The 24,630-nt window shown below is 37.5% G+C and overlaps 1 long non-coding RNA gene across 4 annotated transcripts in view; it reads left to right on the forward strand.

Annotated features, from left to right (window-relative positions):
* LOC118700007 (uncharacterized) overlaps window positions 1-24,630 on the forward strand; it is a 34,231-nt gene that overhangs the window by 5,021 nt on the left and 4,580 nt on the right. For 2 of the 4 annotated variants that reach the window (XR_004982172.1, XR_004982170.2), the window contains exons 2-5: window positions 6,176-6,350; window positions 8,147-8,248; window positions 8,579-8,645; window positions 13,814-13,956. This is a non-coding gene — a long non-coding RNA (uncharacterized LOC118700007). Of the gene's footprint in view, window positions 1-6,175; window positions 6,351-8,146; window positions 8,249-8,578; window positions 8,646-13,813; window positions 13,957-14,676; window positions 20,357-21,194; window positions 21,300-24,630 lie in introns of those variants that run through there. The other 2 variants (XR_004982171.2, XR_004982173.2) reach the window with 2 other exon arrangements.

Below are 24,630 nucleotides of genomic sequence, written 5' to 3' on the forward strand. Positions count from 1 at the left end.
TGTCCTTTGTAAGGACGGTGGTATTGTTACAGCCACTTTACACTGTGTGTGAACAGAGGCTCCAGCTTCTGGCATCTCTTTCCAGTAAGTGCTGTGTAGATTCAAACAAAGACTGATGCTTATTCTGAAGAGTTTCAAATGCTTGTCCTGTCTCCTCTTTCTAGAATTGCCAAAATATTGCATACTTCCCTAATATTTCACAGAGTTGCTTGAGTCTAAAGAGTTTGTTGAAGTTGGTGGGACTAATTCTGTGTGAGCTTAAATCCCTTGCAAAATCTTTCTTGTTTCTGAGTTATTCTGTGGTAGTTTTGTTTGGTTTTCTTAATGCCTGAAAAATTTATTTGTATACGAAGTAGTTCCTTAGGTAGGGCTAATGAAAGAAAATCATTTGTCTTTATTAAAGTATAGGACCTAGATATTTTTATGTGACAGTTTTTATTTGCTTCTGGTGCTGAATCACCACATGATTTTGTTATGCTAGGTGCTGTAAGAATGCATGTAGCTCTTCACCCACAAATAGGAGACCTTTTGGGCCTGGAGACTACTACCCTTTTCTAAATAAATTATTTTTTTAAATCTCCAAACTGTTTTTAGAGCATTTTTTTCTGTAATTCTTGGGCCCTGGATTGACAAGGGGATTAGGGATGAGTGGAATCATGGTGGTAACAAAAAATTATTACCTTTTTTCCCTCTAGCCTAAAATATCAATAGTTCAACTTCTAGCTGAAATGAAATATTGCTGAGTTCTGGTTCGCTAATGTAAATTAGCACTTCTTTCTTCAAGTGTTGCAACCCTTTGGCCTGTTAAGTGCATCTAATTGCATGTCCTCTTCCCTGTCAATCTCTCAACCTTCCTTTGTACTTTAGAGATATGTTCCAAAGCTATGGTAGTGTTCAGTACTTGTTCTATGTAAAGCATCATTTCTACCTTTGCCTTTAGAACACAAGGGAATGGCTGTAATTGTCCTTTTCAGCCTGATAGTGCTTTTTCTGTATATCAGAAACGTTATTAACTAGGCAGACTGGTAATTTTTATATGACATGTGGTGTGCCAATGCAGAAGTGAGGTGTTTTTGAGGTGTGCTGATGTCATTCTCTGTACACAATATGGTATAATTGACAAAACTCTTTCTCTTTTTTTTTTCTTTTTTTGGTTGCCTTTTTCCTAGTTAAAGTTTTCAGTAAAGTAATTTTGCACCTTGGCTAAAACTCAAACCCAATAATCTGCTTTTTACATGGCAGCAGCACCTAGCAATGTGTGGGTGGGCATACCTGTGTTGGCAACATACCATGAGCATCTCCTTGCAATTTATTCTCTCTTCTCTCAGACAGGGTGCCAGGACAGGGATTTGTTGCTTGGTAGTCAGGTATTGCCCTTCCTTTCTCAGCTAGTATGCCAAACACCACACTTCTAAGAAGGGTTGCAAACATGGAAATGCAGTTAGTTTTGTTGCAAACAACTATTCTAAAGTAATTTTTTTCTTTCTAAAACACAAAAGCAATTGAGTTTATTGTTAAAAGGGAACTTAAATATTTAGTAGAATCAATTACTCCCCTCTATTAATCAGAAGAAATATTGAAGTTTCTTAACACAAGTATAAAATAAAGATATCTAAGGTAGGAATTTGCTGGTGAAGATGCTCTGTCAGTTTGAGAATCTGACTGACCTCTTGTTTTTGGCTTTAGAGTTGCTGGCTTGATTGATGCCTCTTCCTACCTGCATCTTTGAACCATGTCCCTTACTTTCATGACTTTTTGGTTGATATGGGTGCACCATCCTGTGACCTAACTTCTGCCACTTAAACGCTGGTGGAAAATTTAACTCCTTCTGTGGATGTTGTTGGAGTAAACTGTAGTTTAAGTGAATGAGGTCAAATAGGGACAGGCCCTCTATGCAACCTAGCAAACAGCAGTGGCTACTAATGAATACTTGGGGAAGGCATGTAAACAATGTCTGGAACTGTAGAATTTAAAAGGTTTTCAGTGTATTTAAAAATACCCCAGAACCCAGTGTTTTAAAATGCCTTTTGAATGGTCCTAAGACTGAGGTTAGCAAAGCTGCTAAAGTCAATTTCTTTTTTTCTACATATTCTGCTTTTTATTTCTTGTTGCTGTTGTTACCACTTAAATAGTGCCTATATTGTTTACAGTAGTGCCACAATATTAATATTTGAAATTACTTACAACATCAAGTATTAAATGTTCAAAAGAAATAATTATTTAGAAGATTAACTTATCTTTATTTAGTTTGTTTGGCAGAGTTTATGTATTGTCACACAGCATAGATAAACTGTCACTGTATTTCATGCTTCAGAACAGAGGATATTACTGAACTAATATAAGGCAAATTTATTTTGTAATTCAGCTTGTGTCATTGAGTAACTATGTTTTTATAAAACATTTCAACTTTTTTATCATTACTTGTGGATTGTTTCAGCAAGGGTTTCTTAATTGTGTTTTTTTTTTTTTTGTAATTAGCAATACTGTACCATATTTCATGCATGAAATAAAGGTGTAAACTTAAGCACAAATCCAAAATGGAGGTTCTCATCAGAGCAAAACTGGAGGAACAAAACAAAATGGCAGTACTATAACAGAAGTTCCCAAACTTATTCTGCTGAAGTTTGGTCCCTGATCTTGATATCTAAAGGACTGTTGGTATCAGTGGTGTTAAATTCTCTTTATAGGTATTTTTTAGATTTATAGGTATCTCTCAGAGCAGGACCTCTGTCCTACATTCATCAACCTGCAAACCATCTGAAACCAGGACCCTGCCCTGTGCTTCTAACTTGCCTAGGGGTTCATCACCCCCTACTTCACTCCATCCTTTTGTCATCCATCAAAATCTACCCCTGTACAGCAGGTCCCCTTGGAAAGCTGCTCTCATAACAATACTGAATAGTGAAAAGCAGGGGTGGCACTGGTTCTGAGTACAGCTGGAAGTGCTATAATGTTCCATACTTAGGAATAATGTGTGGCAAGTGACTGGTCCCACAAACCCTTCTGCAGATAAGTAATCCTATCAAAGGCAGTTGAGTGCATTTGATTAAGGATTACATGTGATTAGTGGGCTGCAAGGTTGAGAGTACAACTTGTATCATTAATGAGTATTCACATATTAATGCTACTTTGAGCAGAGATTGAACTAGATGACCTCTGAGGCCTGTTCCTACTAGAATGATTTTTTGATTATCACACTTGTATTATGCAAATAGACAACTTCCTTTGTAAAAAAATTTAAGTTGGATAAGCTAAACTCTAGTAAGTCACTGCCATTATTTTACCTAATTGCATCACGTTGTAGCATGGAGTTGCAAATTTGACCCAAGTTTAAGATTTAAAACAGTAAGAGGAATACATTCATGCCTTTTTTGTGTATTGCTTCCAATTCTTTGTGTACAGTGTTATGTCAGTTTGAATTCCTTGTGTAGGAATTCTTTCCTAGCATACAGTTGACTTGTTCTAGAATTAGTCAGAGGAGAGTGGCTGAAAGTTTGATGCTTTATGTGCAATTGAGGTGCTTGAATGGATTTAAACTTACTCTGCCTAATTCAGGTACCACTAGTACTGAACTACTGTAATGAAGGCATCAGTGCAGGTTAGCAGCCTAAGAAAGGCTTGAGGCCCTAAAAACTTTTCAAAGCAAGGACTCAGAATGTGAGACGGCATTCTTATATTGAAAAAAAAAATCCCAAACCCACTACCACCCTAACAAATCCCCCCACTGTTAGAATATACTGTGTGGAATCTGAATACATGTAGATGTTGAGACACAGCTGGTTGAGTTTAATAAACAATAATCCTTCTCATGTACAGGGAGATTATTAATCCATATGATTATGGATTTTCTTCCTGTGTCTGGATAAACTTCGTACTCATTGATACTTCTATAACTGTTCTCTTTTGGTATCGTTAATTACTTACTTTTAAGCAAGAAGTTGGTGATAAGAGAGGAAATCCCTAATCTGCTGCCTGTAAAAGGCCAATCACTTTCACTTGCATGCAATTAGAAATGTTTTTATGTAACATTTTAAGCCTCCCAATAGTTGCATTAATCTCAGTAACAGGCTATAGTTGTCATATCTTATTGGTAGCAGTGTATTTCAGGAAAACACTTGTTTGTGTGCTTTTATTTAAAAATACAAGGAGTATGGTAACATTGCAAATAATGTTTTAAGGACCTGATGGGTCTCTTGGGCTTTTAGGGAGTATAGAAAGCAATTAAAAGGAGTAAGACGTGCTAGGAGGGAGTGGAGTTATTTCTTTATGCTGCTCTTTGCCACAAGGATGTTATGGGCATTTTATTCTTTTCAAATAATGTTGATTGGATGTTATCTGATTATGGGATTAGAGTGGCAAAAGACTGAATGCTAGAATGAAGTGCTAAAGACTCCTAAGTCACCAGGACTCGATGCTATTCATTCCTTTAGTGGTTCTAAAGGATGAAGTGGCTGATCTGCTAAGAAGAATGCATCTCGTTAGGATGAGATGCTGTGCCAGGAGACCGGAAGCTGTCAAGTGCTGTACATACTGTACTTCTAAACTGAACACAAAGAGCAGAGCTGGAATTTGCAGACCAAGGACTCTTATTTTAATGCTACTTAAGTAGCTTTGAATTCTGCATGGGTAGTCTAGTAGTTCTGTGAGCACAAGATACAACAGCTTTCTATGCAGTTGTATCTTCGAGGTAATGAAAAATACCAGCTGCAGCTGGGGTACTTGTCATGTGTCTCTTGCTTGTGTGTTTGTTCCCTAATAACAAGGGCATAGGCTGCAGTCTGTACTTCACTTTGGTCTGTTTGTGAGTTGGTCTTCTCTATCTATCTGCCCAGTACTTGGATTTCTGAAATCTCTGAATTCTTATTAAACTATAAATGACTTTTCAATTTTCCTTTTTGATAAAGTTTCAATCACTCCCTGATTTCAAAGTTAGAAAAGGCCAGGCCTAACCTAAGCAGACATGTTTAACTGCATTAAGCTCTTCTGTGTTTAGCAGTCTAAAGAATGACTAAGTTGCTTCTGTTATTAGTAGACTAGAGAGGGATGAACCGACATACTTATACACTCACACACCCTGTTTAGTTCATCCCACCTTAAACTTGCAGTGTATGGCCTTTGGCAGGAAATTGTATCCCACGCAATTTTGGTGAGGCTCTACAAGTTGTCATTTTTGATGCCATTGTGGGGATGATGACCAGTGATGCAGAGGTGGAACTGAAAGTTAAAGCAGTCCAGTAGTATGCTATGCTGCTTTCAGTGGCAAAGCTGTGATGTACCTTGTAGTTCACACTCAGATGACAAGAGCAGTTCTTAAGTACTGACATTTGTAGCTGCAATTAGCTGTGTGGTCTTGCTCCCTCACTTTCCTTCCTGTTGTATTAGCACAGTGATTTGTGCCGTCATGCAGTGACTTGAATCAGAAAATTGATCCTGACTTCGAGAGGGATCGGTGGCAAGCAGCAATTTCTGACCCAATCTAGTTCCTCGCTCTGGTCTAGTGGGTGGCTCCACCAGGAGATGGGATCATGGCCTAAGGATCAGAACAAGCAGCAGGAGGGTCCTCTCTCTTTGAACTGGCATTTTACCAGAATAGATGCTCATCAGATTATGCCTTTAGAATCTGTGACTCATCTTGCCCTCAAGTAAGCATCCCAAGTAGTACAGAATACATTCTGTAAAATCAGAGAAACTTGAAGTTGTGAGAAACTTGAAGGCAGCCTTCTAAAGCTGTCTGTCTTAGCACAATGGTGGTAGATGACATTTGGTAGTTTTAGTTACACAATAATTCATGCTGGAAGGGGTAACTTCAACTACTTGAAGATAATTCTATATTACAAGCAAAATATTCTGCAAAATACATGTATCATTATAGATACCCAGGTGAAAGCCTCTTTGAAGAGAAGAAAAATATAATGTATAAGAAAGAAACATCCCTAAAATATATGGAAATGGTGCTCTGCAGTAGCATTAAATGGAAGTTCCTTATCTGGGCATCTCTGCTTAGATGAACTGTCTGTCTGGTTTAATGAATCAATTTATACTTTTATCAATCACTGCATATATGTATCCTTTATGTATTTTATATGCTATTGTTAAGTAACAAGTTCTTGAAAACTAAATAAAGTATTTTCAGTAAGTTTAGACCAAATAAAGTTGCTTTATTTCTTGCTTTCAGTTCAATAACTTCAGATGATCTGTAAATTTTCAATAATGGCAATACATTCATTCTGCCATTTGGAGGAGCCTGTGCCACAGAATAATGATCTGAAGAAAGCTCATTCATTTGCAAGGAAGAGTCTTCATTTGGGAATTAGCACTGATGCAGCTCAAGGGTGCTTTTTCAAGTCCAGGTACGTTTTGTTTAATTGTTCTTGCTTGGGTTTGGTATGCTGGCATTTCATTTACATTAGCATATATGCTATGTCCTGTCAGAGCCTTTGTGTTGGTCATTTGACACATGAAGTGTGTTGAAATTAAAAGGCACATGTAGGAGCAGACATACAAGATGAGTAGAGGAAACAGTCTGGAAAATAATTCTGGCACCATTTATTATCTCTGGAGTAGCTGTCAATGGAGGTTATGATCTTAATGACACAATTCCCTTTTGCTGCATGCTTTTTCAGACTTTTTGTATGTGTTTATTATATAAATTCAGTATTTTGCTAAGCCTGAGTTGTTGTTTTGTACCAAAATGTTATTAGGTCTCAAGTCATTCAGAGGCAGTAAAAAGGAAGGCACAGTTAGGTTTTCACAACTTGGAAAAATTTTCTACTTTAAAAAAATCAGCCTTGGCATTTTTAAAAATTTATTTTAATTTTATTTTTCTAAAGTGTGTTATTAAATCTTGGCATTGTAACACCTGACCAGGATTTAATTTTAGACTAATGGTTTCTCTATGTAGTGTTTATTTTTTTCAAGACATCCAATTATTTTAATAACTTAATCATGACTTCACAGCACAAGTTGGTTTCTAGTAATATTCTGTATGGGAGCTATATGCAATGTATATTCAATAAGAACTATTAGCAGTAAATTAATAAAATAATTGTGAATATTTAAACAGGCACTTGAATTTCTTGTGTTCTCATTGCAAACTGTGGGGATTCTTTAAGTGGTGATGGGTTTGGTGTTCCAACCAGCAGACAAATAAATGATAATGTGGGAAAAAACCCAACAGCAAATGTTTCTTATCAGGTAGAGTACAGTTAGTCAGCCTTTTCAGTGGTGCACAAATCAAGAATCTTTTAATGATATCTGTCTACTCTGTTAGTTAAATTACTAGTTTAGTTAGTTAAATTTGATTTATTAGTTAAATTACTCGATCACTTGCATTTTTCTAGATGCATATATGATCTGAGAAGCTTTAACAATATCATTTGTCATGCTAAAAATCCTGCAGAATTAAATGGATTTCAAATTTCTCAGGTATATTATTGTGGTATCTTTTGGGTCTGGAAACAGAGGCTCCTGTTCTGTGTGTTTTCATGCATGTTTGACTTCCTGTCAGTGCCTTCCTGGTAGACAACTGATGCTGAGAACTTCAGTGACATAGAAAGAACATTGCTTTTTTTTTTTAAGTGTAAGCCTTTAATTTAGTCCCCTCATTCTTGTAGGAATCATGAAGATGATGTTTTAAATAAATGCTTTATAATGTAATGGATAATTAGAAGTCAGAGACTAGTTTAAAATAGCTTTTGAATTGTTTGTGTACTCCAAACAGGAATAGCAGTAGTGAAAAGGAGGCTGTTGCTTCAGTGTATTTCTAAAAATTGAAATACATGTCAATATAATCATCACAAACCAGAATTATCTGGTCCTATTTTGCAGTATGAATGCTATGAATAGTGTTCACTAGATACAATTTTAATTTTTTTTTAATGACACAATTATAAAAACTGAGGGCTTTGGTGTATCCAAAGTTATTTTTAAGGTAATTGAAGGACAATATTTATTCTTAAGCTTATTAGGTCTTGTTGGTGAGAATCTATTCCAACTGCACATGAAGTCAAACTTTAATGGAACACAGTTCCATTGAACCAAAAGTAGGACAAGAGTAAAACAGAAACCAAGTTCCATATTATTCATAATAATGCTTAAGGTGTCTATAATATGGATATTGAGAGCAGCAAGTGTATTTTTTTTTCAGACTCTTTCAGCAGAACTGTTATTTTCCTAACACAACCTCTGGTACAAGGATAAAATTGGGTTTTTGTCGAAGAACAGAGTCCTGTATCTGATGATTAAGAAGGTAAGGTATTTGAGATTATATCATTTCAGCAAGCAGTTAACAGTAATTTTGGTTATTTGTTACTTTGCACAGAAATATACAAAAATACTTGATTCATCATGCATCAAGAAGTCTCAAGCATTTTATATCAGTTCCTTTTTGCTGGCTGGGGTTTTTTCCCCTTTTTATCTCATCAGTGGAATTTCTGAAAACATTCAGCTCTGCTTTCTAAATGTGTTTTCTGTGAAATCAATGAGCTGACCTGAGTGGGAATGAAGGTTGGTTTATCTTTGGTGAGTCAAAGTTAAGTTGTCAATAACTGATGTTGAAATACCATCCTTCAAATGCTAGGTGCTTGACATTCAGTGGGATGAGAATCTCAGAACTGACTACTGGGGACTCCCAGGCTACAGATCAGGTAAATAACTTCTTTGGAGGAGGAAATTAAAGGTGTCTTCTTTTTAAAATTATGATAATTAAGTAGCAAAGTGTGCAATTTAAACTATAAATATTTCCCACTTAACATTTAATTTAAAATAGGCATGTCTATATTTGTGAGAGGATTTGTTAGTTGCTGTTTGAGCCTTATATAATTATCTAACATTCCAGCAGTACTGTTTCTAAAGAGGACTTCTGTACTGACACAGAACATGAATGTCTATTTCTAATCCCATTTTCCAATGTGAACCTGTGTGTAGTTGGTTCAACTACTGTGGTTTTTATTTTGCAAAGACAGAGATATCTTCTCATATTGAATGTATAATTTAGAACTAACAGCTTCCATATTAGAGTAAGTGATAGGGGTTCTGTTCAGATCATGGGATTAACTTGGTTTGTTTCCTGCTCCGGCTAGTCCCCACTTTCTCCAAGAGCAGGGTAACTAAATTGTGTTGTGACAGCTCAGTATAGTTGCTAACAGAGAGCCTTAAAGTCCCCCAGAAATGGTGCTGCTGTAGTTTATTTCTGCTCTTGGAAAGTACAGTGGTGCTGCTGCCTCAGTACTGGGGGAAGGAAACTTGGAGAGGAGCTACTATGGCCATCTCTGGTGGCTTCTCCTAGTTCAGCATCCAGGGTCCTCTTTTGCTCTGCTTTTTGGGAGGGATGGGGAGGAAAAAGGTGGAAAATAGTTCTGTAATTGTTAAAAAAAGCAGTAAGTTTTCCTTGTTAAAAAACAAAAGGTTTTTCCTCTGTTGTAGTGTTTCAAAGAGAAGACATGACAGATTTGGGTATTTGTTTTTAAGACTTACCCAATTTCAACTATAGACTTACTTCCTTGCCACCTTCAAAACCAGAAAGATAATATAAAAGGATCAGTATTTTGAGATCAAGAATAAAAATTGAGAGTATTTTAAGATAAAAGATTACAACAAATCAAAGAAATACATGTATTACCTTTTAAGATATTTAGCTTCAATGGGCTGTTACCATCAATGAGATATATTTAGGGTTTTCTATGTTCAGTTCTATAGGCAATATAGAATGTGAGAGAAACAGCTGCATCTGAAATAGATCATCTGCTTTAAAAAGTAAGCAATAATTCCTTCCAAGGAATTGGTTAAAAAAAACTATTTAAATACAAGTGGCTTTATAGTAGCTTCCTAATTCATTTAAGTAAGTAGAAGGAGAATTACATGCTTGTAATAAGTTGTGTGTTCCTAAGTGGTGAAGAATACAAGGTTTTTTTCCCTATAGAAATGAGTAATCCCTGTAATTTTTGCCACAGGATATACTAAACTATTGGGGGCAAATTCCTGTACCTCTTGAATTTGTAAAGTTATAGACAATCTGATCAACAGTTATTAAAGGTTCTTTATAATTTAAAAAAAATCGTGTAGCACACAGCACATTCAATCTTAGAGAAGTGACATTTTTTAAGAGACAGTTCATACCACTGTAGATAAGTTTGTTAGCACTTCAAAATAGAAGTCTCTGAGCAACCCATCAGCTGTGCATGTACCTCTCTCTGTGGGTAACCCATTGATATATTAGTTTTATGGAATATCTTTGTTCCAGTGTTCTTTAGAACACAGCTTCCTGCCTGCTCAGAAGGACGTATCTTAACTTGTTCTTGGGACTTGTGTTCCAAGAATGTCTGAGAGAGGGCTCATGTGGGAGCTGACGTGTAGCTTACCTTAGGGCTTAGCAGCAATGGCAGGACTGGATACCACCCAACGTGCTGCACTGATTTTGGGTCCCAACATCATGACATTTTTTTGAGAGCAGGCCCAGAAATTTATTATCCTGGTCATGAACATCTAGCTTAAATGATCTCCTCTTGGATCCCAGTCTTTTATTGTTGTCATATTGAACTGGTTGGTTATAGTTTTGAAGGAGGAGAATCTGTTGCCTTATCTGCAGTACAGCTATGGGAGTTTCAGGGTCTTCCAAAAGAGGATATCTCATTCCTGACATGCTCACCAAGAGGAGGTGATGAAGCCTATGTAGTGCTTGGACGATTAACTTCATTATCGTGCTGTGGAATGGTAATTGTGTACATTATGGAATACTGTCAAAAAGAGCAGTGAAGTTGATTTTTAAGGAGTAGATTAGGTATTGCATCCTTCAAGATGCTTTCTGTAAGTTAAAAGTATTTTAAATTAATTTTTACAGAATTTCAGAGTATTGAGAAATGATAAATTTTGCATATAATAGACTACATTTACTGGCAGGTCTTTAAAGTGTTCTATTGACTATTTGCAATGAGATATTTTTTCTAAATAGAGACATTGTTTGTTTAACAAGATTTTCTATATAAGCAGGCCCTTTTCATTAATTTATGATAGCATGCCGTACAAGAATTGTAATGTTGAGTTTTATTTTCAACTTTTTTCTTCTTGCTGAGGTTCATCAACTAGCTAACAAAAACCCCCTACTTTCAAGCACCTCACTTTTTAACACAGGTTGATCCCTGGATGAGAACATTCATGCTATTAAAAGTCAATATTTTACTAATTTTTTAATAACTAACGTACCTATCTGTACATGTGCTAAGTTATGGTTGCTGCAATTCATATTCTTAGTGAGGCACATGCAGTTCACCTTTGATAGGTAAGTTACAGTTGTAGATATTTCACTTTATTCTAAGATTCCTGAGAGCAGAGGTCTTATTTTAGGGGGAGGCAGAGATAGGGAGACAAAAACAATGGATTTCTCTTGAGTCTATTTTGGAAGGTGTTGTAAAGAAGTCACAAGTAAAGAGGAAAATGCACTCTTGTTTTATCAGGTTATGCTGGTGTCTCAACTCAGTTGTCTGGGAGTTACCATTCTTGTTTTGTCCTTTAAAGAACACTGGGATAAATAGCTTTATCCTAAACTTTATTCCTTTAGAAACAAAACATTTGGGTTTTTGTTTGGTTTTTGGGGGTTTTTTTTAACAGCACAGCTGGAATTGGCAGATGCTGTTTCAAACAACCAGGTAAAATGCAGGTGGTGTGGAAGTACTATTGTGCAGCTGAGCTAAAGGAATTTTGCTGGATAACTAGTTGCCTGTTATTGTCATTGGCAAGTTACAGGTAATTTCCAAAGCTGTAGTCTGGCAGAGAAGTAATAATTGCTTTTATGTGTATAAAACTTTACTTTTACCAGTGTTTTTACAAAGATTCAAAATTACCACAACATTGTTGCTTAAAATAAAAAGTTTGTTTTAAAAGAAAAGGAGATATGAAGAGAATAGTGACACTTGAGTGGCACGGAGAAAACTTTTGTCAGATGAACTCCTGACAGAATCTGGCAGAAATTCAAAGTCTGGTTTGTCTCTAGTAATTCCATTAGCATTTCAAAGGTTGGTGGTGTTCTGAGAATGACACAGGAGGGATTATTTTTTAAGTTAAGAATTAGTACTCTAAAGTGTTGCCTGTGCTAGAATATTGTTACTGTCTTGCAATAGGTAAATGGACTATATCTGAGACACTTGGTTTTCTATCAGATGTTTCTCTTCTTTATCTGTACTGGCATAATTAAAGTATCAGCCACCTTTCTCCAGTGTGAATAGAGCTGTATCAGTTTAAAACTGTATCTATTGGTAGCTTATTTCCATGCAGAAGGAAACAACCTGGCAGCACTGGCCCAATTCCAGGAATTGTTTTTAATTATATTGCAGTTGCTATGCCAGTATAAATTATTCTTATTGGAGATCTTGCACCAGATGAAAGTGACTTCAATCTAGTTTATTTGCCCTTATCCATACAGCCCCATAAAAAATTACACCACTTCAGTTTCACAGGTTTGATTTGCCTTTGTAGGCTGACTTGCTCTTTACACTGACTTATCTCCATTTATGCTAAAGGATATAAACAATGAGTGTTTTGACAATGAAAATGCATCTTCTGTTCTGATATAAGCCTAATCTATTCAGTCAATGCTAGAACAAGTACAGTTTACTGTGAAGGTTATAATATTTCCATCTGGCTGTGTGCACCAGAGCCTATAGAGCAGCTGTCCCCATCCTGAATCCTAACAACTCTGTTATTCAGCATGAAGTACAATGTTTTATCAACTTTCAACTGCTCTTTTATAGAACAGTGTCTTGCCTCACTTTTCTACTATCCAGTATGTGTTACCTAAGAGTTAGGAAGGTTGAAGTCAGAATATAAGAACTTGGATCACTTGCAAATAGGGCTGATCTGCATGTGCTTGTTCTATACAGATATTGTTGAGTAGATTCAGATCATCTCTGTTTTAAAGCTACAAGTGAGGGAGAGATCTTTAAGATGTGGGGAGGGGATTGTGATGGGGAAAAGAACTGAAAATAAGTATAAAATAAGTCTAAGTATACTGCTATAAGCCTGGGAGCAGTAAAGAAGGGACCTTGCCAGAGACTAACTCACAGAAACAGAAAGGGCCAAAAGCCCAGGGACCTTTGACCATTCAGAGAACATTCACTAACTTTAATTAGCTGTTCTCTGTCCTGTGCTTACTGATTGCTTCTTCCACCTCTTGCTGTCTGTTCTACCTCTTCACTTCTGCTTTGTTCCTGCATGCTACATATGCTTCCTCCCACCCAATGTGCCCTCCTTACCCTGTACCTCCTTCTATGTTGTTTGCAAGCAAAAGCCACCTGCAAAGTGGAACTACTGTTACATTTACTGCAGTCCGGCTGTTTGTGCTGTGTGTGGACTTTTCCCCTGTGCTGTCTTACCTGTTTAGACTTGTTCTTCTAATGTGGTCGGGGACCTTTTACTGTTCTGTGTATTTGCTCTATCCAGCATAAATGGAACTTCAATTTTCATAAGTCCTTAGAAAACCTTAAGTATAGTTTAAGAATAATGTTCCTTTATCGTGTTCTTTTATAAAAATCATTCACAAGCAAATGACCACCCTTAATGAAGTGAAACATATGAGATTTCATGGGATAAAAAGGAATTTTGCTCTTGCAGTTTTTCTATAGGTGAACCATGATTAAAAATGTTATATATTAGAATGTTATAATGTTATAATGTTACAGCTGTGGTTATATTAGTGTCCAGCATAATAGGATGAATGTTTCAGAATGAATTTTCTATTTGCTGTGTTTGCATTGCACTTGCAGTGGTTTGCAAATTGCTGGTTTGTTTTCCATGTCTTACAGCTATATAATTTGCTTTCTAGAAACCATTTTGATAGGTGTGGGTTGCTTGTCAGAAATTGTTCCGAAGCTTGAGTGCAAAGGAAGCAGGGTACTAATGATGAATAAGAATGGATATCTTGAGGATAACAATGGATATGGCATCTTCAAAAGCAGTGGCATTCTGGTAAGAATTTGCATGTAATTTATTAGACACTATGTGATAGTTCTCAGTAAAATGTGTTTGTGTCTCTCTCTGAGGATTTGTCTGATGAAATTTTCTTCTAAAATGTGAAAAGTAGGAGGATTGCTCTATATCTTGAAGTATTTTAAATTCTGAAGCATTGTACAACAACTTTACTTAGCATTGAGTTCTTGCATATAAAAATAGTGAAAACATCTTTTTAGAAAAGTTATTTTAGAGAGGGAGTTAGTGGCCGTTTATGGCTCACTGTTTGTGAGCCTGTTTCTCTGAATATTTAGAACTGAATATTTTTGAACTGTCATTTAAAAAAAAACCTGCTTTTTTTCACTCAGGGTATACTCTCTCATGGTATATTTCACCACTATATGTGAGAATGTTCTAACAGGCATTGCATCCAGCTTTGCAGGAGATACAAAACACATAATTATTGACAAACTAATCATAGCTGGAAACTTTTAATCCTCATATTGGTTAAAAAAAAATGGCAGCATGCTAAGTTACTGATTGGTACTAGTTTCACACCATTTAAATAATGTACACAATTAGAAAGCGCAAGTAAAAACACCAATTAAGGTTTTACTGTAACTGCAATGTAGTACAAGTGATTCCTTTAAGTTTAGTATTTGAAATAACTTAGGCCAACAATTCCCTAAGCAAAAATTTTTGTTTTCACCAAAACAAAGTATATTCTTATCTTTGTAGATAATGACTTCTTGAAATTCACAAAGAATTTGTGCCTCTTTTCCGTCCTACTCTTTGAATCCCACTGGTGGTCTATATTGAAGTGGAACTCTTCTGTGGCAGCTGGCAATTCTCAAAGCTCCTTGGTTAAGGGTATTTTGAGGTGCTGGATGTGCATATGCTCTGTAGTAAAGAGCAGCACAGACACTGCACATTCTTCTGCTGAGCCAGTTTCATAGCTGAGATAGCTGTTCCAGAGCATGCTACTTGCAGTGAAATCAGGGTTTAGACACACCTCAGGAACTCTGAATTTTGTCATGCCCTGCAGAAAGCAGCGGTGGCCAGGAGCCGATTCACAAGCGGATTAGGCGTTAATCGGATAGTCTGTGTTGGTCAGAGGGCTGGTGGCTCATGTCTAAGCAGTAACAGCGGGCCTGGCAGAGGCCTTAGCCCTGCTCAGAGGCAAGGATAAGGAGCTCAGACACATCCTTGTGCCAGCACAGATACTTCCCATGCACATACAGTGAGAGCAGGAAAACACTGGTGCATTCTCATGGGGGTGAGAGCCAGCCAGGCTGGCAGAGCCCAGCTGCTCTGGGCTCCATTGCACAGTATAGATGTACATCATAACAGGTACCTAGGGCAGCATTCATTGAAACAGAGCATCCTCACTGAGATACTGCGGGAGGAAGGACAGAGAATGCCTGGTAGGTGAGCTCCTGAAAGCTCTGGCCACACTCCAAAGGTCTCATGTAAGTGCATAAGTTAGACCTAAAAAGATTAATGTAAGCAGTCTCCTTATTTGAAATTAGATTGGCAAGCAAGGTGACTAAGAGTGACTATTTAATATCCCTTTCTCTAACATTCAGGTTTCATTCTTACTATTGAGGTGGGAGTAAGATAAAATCTGGCCCTCAAAGTACAGTACTGTGTACTCATTCCAGTGCCAAAATATGAAACACAAATCAGCACCTTAAATTTAGGGGCATACTAGGTTCCCTAGTGCACTTGGACAAATATGCATGTTAGATATATGAATGTAAACTTAGCTGCTTTGATGTACTTATAAATGGTTTTTTTTGGACTGCTGTGATTCTGTGGGCTAATGTAGTAAGAAGCTAATGGAGAGGAAACTAGGCTGCTCTACAACTTTTCTTTTTCTTGCCAAGCTAATCTTTCACTCAGGTTCATTGCACGTCAAGTGTTTGGTTAATTATTTTATCTTATTTATATTTTAAACCAACTTTTTTCAGGAGGAGGGGTGGAGGGAGAGAGGGCTAAGGGAGTGGTGTTAAGTTCTGAGTTTTAAATTCCCTCAGATTCTGAAGGAGGATACCAGTGAAGAAAAACCTACTTTGCAATTTCCCTATTGTAGAGGTACCATATCTGTGGGTGCAGTAGTTATAAAAGTCAAGTCTGGAGTGTCTTTTTTTGTTGATCTTTTCTAAGATGACTGTACTGACTGGTATGGTTTCAAATAAAAACAGTTAAGTTATGGACTTGTAAAAGAGTTGACTGTCATTTTCTGCTTAATTCCTCTTTTGCTGAATAATTTCTGTGATATTAACTTCATTTGTGACACTTTACTAGGTGCAGGCCTGAGGGGGAAAATGTTATAGTTCTTTCACAATTCATTGGTTTGTGGATATTTCTGTTATGTTGTTTCCACACTGAATGACTCATATGTTAAATGAATATGCCAGCCCCAAGGCATGCCCTCGCTATTGCAGCCCACAGTGAAACTTGATGCCATTGCACAGAAAAATGTGGAAGATGCTCATATCTGTTTGAATCCTTGGGAAGTTCTGTGCACTTTGGACACGTGTGCTAGCAATTACTCAATGTATGTTCTTTCAAAAAGCTGTGGTTTACCATGTCTGATTGCTCTTTTTCACACTGTTGATTTGCTGAGTTTGTAAGCTACATCTGTCTTGTGAGCCCAAGTTGGAACTGAGAAATGGTAATTTTTAGTTGTTTTTTTGTTTCTTTTAACAAGGTGGTACAGTTTCATTGTATTCATTTCTGGACTGTTTGATGAGAAGCTACAGAAGTATCTGATTTGCTTTGCCACCTGTGCATTTTTTAAAGTATTTTGACAGATTCAGAAATTGTTTTCTTTTGGAAGTTGATAGGACAGATCTAATGCTCTCCACATTGTGAAAACACTAATTAGTATTAGATTGAACAAGCTGGACCTGATTACCTTAGCTCTCTTTGAATTTTGGCTTTCTTACCCATTTGATTTTTCATTGTTTAATGAGAATGTGAAAGACGAAAGAGATTTACCTATTGATGAAGTCACAAAAATTATCACATTACAGAAGCTTCACATCAGAATGTTGCTAGGAGCAGGCTCTTTGGTATCTGTAATAGGGAGAGAGATGTGCACTCACAGCAGCGAGAGGAAAGGCTTTGAAAAGTATATGATGTAAAACTTTTTTGATACTGTTTTGAATCTTTAGGACATTTGGGCTTTTTTTCATGTGCCATATAGTGGTGTCAACTCTAAGTCTTCATTGATTCATATAGTGGAAGTATGTGTATGGCTCCAGAATTTTTGTGCTGTGGTTTTGTTTTGTGGTTTTGATAGGAGTAAGACAGATTGCTGTGACAGGACAGATAAAACATATCACAAGTCAGGTATTTTGGCTTTTAAATAATGGTCTTGTTCTGTCGTGCATAGTATGCAGTGGAGGAGTTCATGCCAAAGTGAACAGATGCATTTATGGGAAGACCACTCTTCAATATAAATTTTTCACTCAACATTACTCATGGCTGTACTTTGGGTGCAACTTTTTCTGTCTGTGTCCCTGCTTGTTTTCATGAGGAGGTTGTCACTGCCCACCTAACTCTACTTTCACTGATGGGGAGCTTGTCTGTCCCATCCCCTGTCAGCTTTGGCAGCAAGACCAGGCACGTTAATGAAAACTATGTGCAACTGTTAACAACATCGATCACAATTGTACAGGAAACACTGGAAGGCAATAAAAGCAACTGTTTCAATCCTGTTTGCATTCTAGTGCCCCCTGACCAAGTCATCTCAGGTCTCACTAAGGTGAGACATTAAGGATGTCTCACTAAAATGGTATTAAAACATACAAAGTTATAACAAGTCTACTGTTTGATCTTCAAGTGGTGGCAAGAAGGAGGTAGCAAAGTGAAAATACATCAGAAATTGCGCTGGCCAGCTGATGTGTTTGAAAGAATGGTGTGAAGGTGCAGAGGGTAGTAATCTTGTACAGCTGCATTTGCTTATAATAGACCATAGTGACAACAGCAAGCCAGAAAGCAGAAGTGCTGGTGTATTCCACATCTATAGGTGTAAAAGCTGCCTCGCTGGACTTCTTGCAGTCTTTGGCTTGTCAAGAGCCTTCTTTGTTTGCCAGGAGAGATCCTGGACTCGTGCTGGTGTCTGCTGCAGCATGTATAGTTTTAGTCCTGCTCTCTCACTTTCCCACCTGTTCCACATAATTTTTTCCGTTCCTGTACTGCATGATGAAGATGTGCAGCTCTCAGGTAAAGCTCAGGGGGCTGAGTTTTGACTAACAAATCAGGGTTTCTTACAAGTATAGAAGGAGCATCGATGTCAGGGGCTGGTGGTACCATCCTCTTCCTTTTCCTGTGGAATCCTTCAATGCTTTTCTCTCGGGGGAGGGGGGAGGTGGCTTCACCCGTGGCAATGCTCAGCTCTGCCGGTTACCTGCGCACGGGCCGTGTTGCACATGAGCACGTCCGAGTGGCCTCAGGGTGTTCCCGTGGGATCTGTCCTCGAGCCAGCGCGGCCAGAAATTTCTCCATTGGGATGGTCCGGGCATCGCCTCGGTGCCTTCAGGCCGCCGGGGCGGGAGGCGAGCAGCTCCTGCCCGGGCCCGGCGGCATTAGGACCCGGCAGGTCGTGCCTCCCTCTCTCCCCCTCCCTCGCCAGGTCGCTGGCGGCGGCCCCGGGGAGCGGCAGCGGCCGGGGCTGGAGGGACCTTTGCCCGCCGAACAGCCGCTGCTGCACCGGGCGGGCGGAGCGCCCGCTCCACGCTGGCTTCGTGTCAGGTTTCTTTTGTGCGTTTCTAGCAGAAACTTCGCTCTTCCTTCAGTGGTTAGGCAGGGGATTGTGGCACTCGTTCTTCTTTGAAAACGTGCTTTGGCTAATGTTAAAATACATCGAATTTAATGCCTACATGATATTCGTACTACAAGACTTTCACAGCAAGTACTATGTATCCTGCTGAACTCTTTGTGGTATCATATTTGAAACAAGACCGTAAGAATAAGAGTTCTAACCATTAAATTAGGATTAGACTGGAGCAGAAGTTGATATATTATCTGACACTTGGCTTCTGTAGTGCCTGTCACAAAGTAATGGCTCTCTTAAACTGCACATTAATCATCAACAACAAGTTCAGAAATGTCTGTTTCAGTCCAGAAACTCTTATTACCAAATAAATAGCTTTGGTACTGTTTATTACCAAATAAATAGCTTTGGTACTGTTGGAATGAGCAAAGAAGTGTCCTTAACAAGAAATTCCTTTACATCTAGATGTAGTAAGTTTACACCCTCTCTCCCGTGAGTTTAATTTATTGCTCTTGCCCACCTTCTACTTAAAAGGAAAAAAGCATGGGACAACTTTGCAGGTAAGTGTCCAATGAGGTATATTTCAAGTTATTTGCATTCAGAACATACTATCACGCATATAATAGCTTTAGAAAAGCAAAATGTTACTTTTATTTCAGAGTAATTTGTTAATGGGATGTGTTATTAAAACGATCACAGGTAGAAACTATACAACTGAAAGGTAAATCTGCCAAGTGACAGTTCTTGCACTCAAATACACAGCCCATGAAAACAGCAAAACAGTAAGTCACCCAAGGAGAATAATTTTTATGTTCTTAGTATCCTGGTGGTGAATGATCTGCTTTCAGAACACAGATGATGTTGCCTTTTTGGTTCAGAAGTTTTATATAGCCTTTCTGCAACCTGTTGCATTGCTTTTATTCCAGACAGTTTTCCTGTCATTGCTGGCAGTAAGGTCTTCTCAGACCCAGAGCTGCCCATGGACTGAAATTCCCTGCTCTAGCAGAACCAGAGCCTACACTCAAGTATCACCACATGAAGTTCATGTAGCTTTTTAAATCTCTCCATTTCTTGTGTCCTAGTACAAGCTGTATTCTCTTTATCCAAGAAAAAATTCCCAGGCAATCTTTCTGGTTCTTTGCACTCTCCATAATACTGATGTATGAGTCTTCACTTTTACTGTCTCTTGTGCTGTGTGATGCTGCAGCCTTTTATTTCTGCCCTGTTTACCTGACCCAGCCCTTGACTAGGTCCAACCTTTTATTGACAGTGCTGGCAGCCTCTCCTGCTCCCCCACCTCCAGACAATATCACATTCTCTTTACCTTCCCAGATACGATGGAAAAAATCAACCAAAATATATGAAGCCACATCTTTATGCTCTCTTTCATTTTTGCCTATCCTCATAAAATGAAGACTCTCCTTGGAAAAAAATTATAATGCTATATGTTTTATATAGGTTATAATGTTATATATGTTTTTGTAATTGCTAATACAACAGGGCAGTGTGGGTCTCAGTATATGCAGTGACAATGTGCATTTCAAACTAAACCAGGATGATCTTATCAAGATAACCAAGCAGTATAGTTGTGGCATGCTAAGGATTCAGTGATTAAGCTAATTCTAGCTGGCTTGTCTGTGGGTGAGTAGTCCATTTTTGTGTACTTGTTAGCAAGATTTGTGATGAGAATCCTTGTTAAAACAATCTTTTTAAGAAGTGATAAAGGGAATATTGTTCAGTATCAGGTCTTTGAAAAATAGACAAGCTTCTAAGAAACTGGCTGTAATTGGAAATGAGGAAAAAAGATATTTTAGATAGAACCTGCAGTGATGGAGTAAACAAGTTCATAATCATGCAGTTTTTAATTTTTCATGTACTCAACTTTACTGCTTACATAAAAGTTTAATGTGTCCAAACTTTAGTTGTTTCAAAACCTTCTAATGACAGCTACTGTTGTTAATGAGCTATTAATAGTATTTAATGCAAACTGTAGGAAGAGTTTACTGTGAGATTGTGAATAAAATTTCAGTAGTGAAATCAAGTTGCTATTCCTTTTTTAATTTATATTTTTACAAAGGCATATCTGCTTATCATATTTGCTTAAACCATTATACAGTTTCCCATTTGGTAAAATTCCTCCTAATGTTTCAGTGGATGTTAACTATGAGTAAGTTGCTTCCTGATTTCTCTATGTAGTAACTGATTTAATTTCTACTGTCATTGATAGGGACATTGTGTTAAGATTAATAACTGAATTTTCATTATAATTAATATGAATGGATTATATATGATGTGAAAAAAACATTTTTTCTTCTCAGTTTTGAATTTTCCACACTTTCAATGCTTCTTTGTATTTTTCTTGTGTTGTAAGATAGCAATCATATAAATGTCTGATCTGACCTCTCTAGAGCAATTACTTTACATGTCCATGCATAATATTCCTGATTTGAAACTTTCTAATTTCTCTTCATAGGATATTTTCTATGTTTAGTGCTGTTCACACTTGAACCCTGTCTATTGCTTTAGTATCCTTTTGGAGGGAGAGTGACCTGTACCTCATACGGGATTTTTTTTTCTGGTAAGGTCACAGCGCTGATTTTTATAATCCTGTGACACTGGTTTTCTTCTAATTGTCTTGGATTGTTTAAGCTGCCTGTTTTATTATTTTTATTTTGATTGTAGTGGTGTGTAAAGCACACATTTTCACTAAACTGCTTAAGTGGGCCCTGGTTCCTTCCTGAGGCCAAAGCAACTGGTGTGTTTTCCTATTATGGGATAACTGATCTAATGATTGACTTGCATTAAACAAATGCAATCCTACTACCCCCTTGCACCTGACACTGGCATGTAGTGATAGGACAAGGGTTAATGGCTTCAAACTGAAAGGAGATAGATTAGATGTTAGGAAGTAATTCTTTACTGTGAGTGTGGTGAGGTACTGGAACAAGTTTCCCAGAGAAGCTGTGGATGCCCCATCTCTGGAAGTGTTCAAGGCCAGGTTGGATGGGTCTTTGAGCCACCTGGTCCAGTGAAAGGTGTTCTTACCCATGGCAGGGAGGGTTGGAACTAGATGATCTTTAAGGCTCCCTCCAAACCAAACCATTTTATAATTGTATGACTCGTCTAATTGAAATTGATAATTAAAACAACTCCTGAAATGGGGCAAGGACTTTATAGCTGATGGTCCTTGTCTTTTGTTTTTCATGGAAGTTATCTTGGAAGTTATCTTGGCCAGACCTTTAAACAGATCTTTAAAGTGTCAGTGCTTGTGAGTTTGTGAACATAAGACTGAGTAAATTCAATCTATGAGAGGCTAAATGTTAGTGACTAACATCAATTTATCTGGAGATTTTGTAGGTAACTGTTACCCTCCCTTTGCCTAACACACTGAGTTTTATTACACTAAGTTCCTTACAGTTGTGTCTTTAATTTGAAACCACATAAAACATAGACTGTTTTTTTTAATGGGTTTGTTTTAATATGTGTCTGTTATCTGTCTGTCATCATTTAAACCTTATTTAGTGTTTCTGGGGTCCACTTATTAATTTTGGTTAGATTAATAATTTTCCTTCATTCTGAATAACTGAAATAACTGCAGATTTTCTGCCATGATACTTGTCCCAGTTTCTGAATTATTAACAACTGTACTGTAATACAGGACCAAATACGTCCCTTTCAGCATTTTGCGGTTAACTCTTTGCTATTAAGGACATTTATTATCATGAAATCAAATCATTTAATTCAATATTTTCCCTGGTTAGATTTTGATCAGATTTTCATCTATGACTGACTGTGTCCTCATTTTTTGTTTGATTGCTTCAGGAGGCATTTTTCTCTTTGGGCTTTGAAAGAACTTGTTTTCTCTTATCTGGAGCAAGAACTAGATTATCACCAGTAGCAGTTTCCTATTCTATTTTCTTTTTTACATGGTGCCTGGTATGACTTTTTATTATTGTTTATGCAGCCCATTCCAATATCGAATCACCCTTTATATGAATAAATTCTTCTTGATATCCTAATTCTTCCTAATATTCTTCTTTTCCCTTCTCTGCTTTTTTAGCTATGTTGATTTGTCTGAAGGATTTGCCCACAATTCACAGTGGGGAGAAAAAAGCCAGTGCCAGATATGAATGCATTCCAGGTCTTTATTATAGGATTGAGGAATTTAGTAAATATCAGGGTTGAAGTTAGTGCATAGAGCTGTGCACCATTCACCAGGCATATGTGTGTAATGCTATGATAATTACACGATCAGGATGTGTCTAATGAAATACTGTATAGTGTTGTAAGACTGTTTTTGTATGATTGTAAAATAGTTAGTTCCTGTGATGCTTTGCATCACGCAGATGTGTGCTGGAAAGGATATCTGCAATTTTAAATTCTAGCAGTGTAAATATAATACAGCTGAAAGTAGCAAATACACAGAGGAAAATGGAAATGCTAGTAGTCAGGGAACATTCAAACTTTAGGGATCCGACTCCTGTAACTAAATCAAAAGACTGATTTCCTTAGGCCATTTCCACAGTGTATGCAGAGACTCCTTCACAGGACATTTTGTAGCATTTCAGGAGTTCCTTCAACCAAATCTCTCTCAAGGAGCCTCTCTCTATTTGCTGTAGGGTAGGATCTGTCTCCTACATACCACTCTTGCTTACTTTTGACATTTGAAAACAGGTGATGTGTATATAACTACTTATCACACATTTTCTCATAGGGGCTGTAGAGGCAGGTTAGTAAGCTGAATTTCAGAGAAAGCTTTGAACAACAGTAATTCAGTATGTTTTCAGATATTTGAGGGAGTTTCCATAAAGTGTAAGGTGTAAGACAGAAAAAGGCACAAGAAGTTTGTTTGAAAATACACCATGTGGGTGTGAGAGAAGCTGGAAGCTGGACTCCTGACACTGAATGGCAGGTGGGAGATCGGAAGGGAAGAGATACAAGAAGCATCCCTGAAATTTATTTTTGTATCAGTAAAAAGTGGAGGGTTTTTAGAGTGTTTTAGCAAAAAAAAACATAACAACCAAATTAGACAGCATGATCTAATGGTCTTTTGAGCTTTATGTTTTATGAAAATTGGCTTGGTTGCAAACATGAGTAAACCACAGCTGTCTTCCTGAAAAAGATTAAGGAGTAATAGGTGTGGTGGTGATCAGCAAGGATGGACCTTGAAAGTGAAGACGAGTGGTGGATGCTGCAGAAATATCCAGGGAGAGCTGTGGATATAGTGATGTGTTCTCCAAGTGATTGACAGAAAAAGGGTTTTTGCAGCAGTTCTCTGAGTGAATGTGTGTGATATGAGGCTGTGTTTGTCAAAAGCAAAGAGAAAAAATGTTGCTGAATCAAAAAACAGAGAGCAAAATCTTGCTGAATCAAAACATGATGATGATGATTAACCAATTGAATACTTTAGCTGATTGGGAGGATTAAGAAAAATACCATCTTGGAAATGTTGCATTGAAAGTATCCGCAAATTATGAATATGAATCTTGGGATTTGGAATATCTTTGGGATGTAAGGTGATGCTAGAGTTACATGTCTGAGCAATAGGCAGGATGATGGTGTAGCTGTGCAGCTTTGTGTGTGTCACCAACAGTTAAGTCATTCATAGGAAAAACTGTAAAATCTGTCCTCAAATATAATTGTATTATTTATTATTTGACGTTCTTCACTCCTACAACTGCTTCCCACATAATATTGCTTAGAATATTTCCCCACCTGCCACAAAGGACTGGACATTAATTGTTGAGTTTGCTTTGTAATGTCACAGTGGGATGCCTAGTATGAAAAGATGGATTTTGCATTTGCTGGGAAGGCAGTGATCTTTTCATTTGGTTTATAGTAATGGTGAACACAGATGCAGTAATTTCCTTACAATTAAATTATGAAGTCGAGCCTTCTAATAACAATAC

Source organism: Molothrus ater, chromosome 2 (assembly GCF_012460135.2).
Source record: "Molothrus ater isolate BHLD 08-10-18 breed brown headed cowbird chromosome 2, BPBGC_Mater_1.1, whole genome shotgun sequence".
Lineage (NCBI taxonomy): Eukaryota > Metazoa > Chordata > Aves > Passeriformes > Icteridae > Molothrus > Molothrus ater.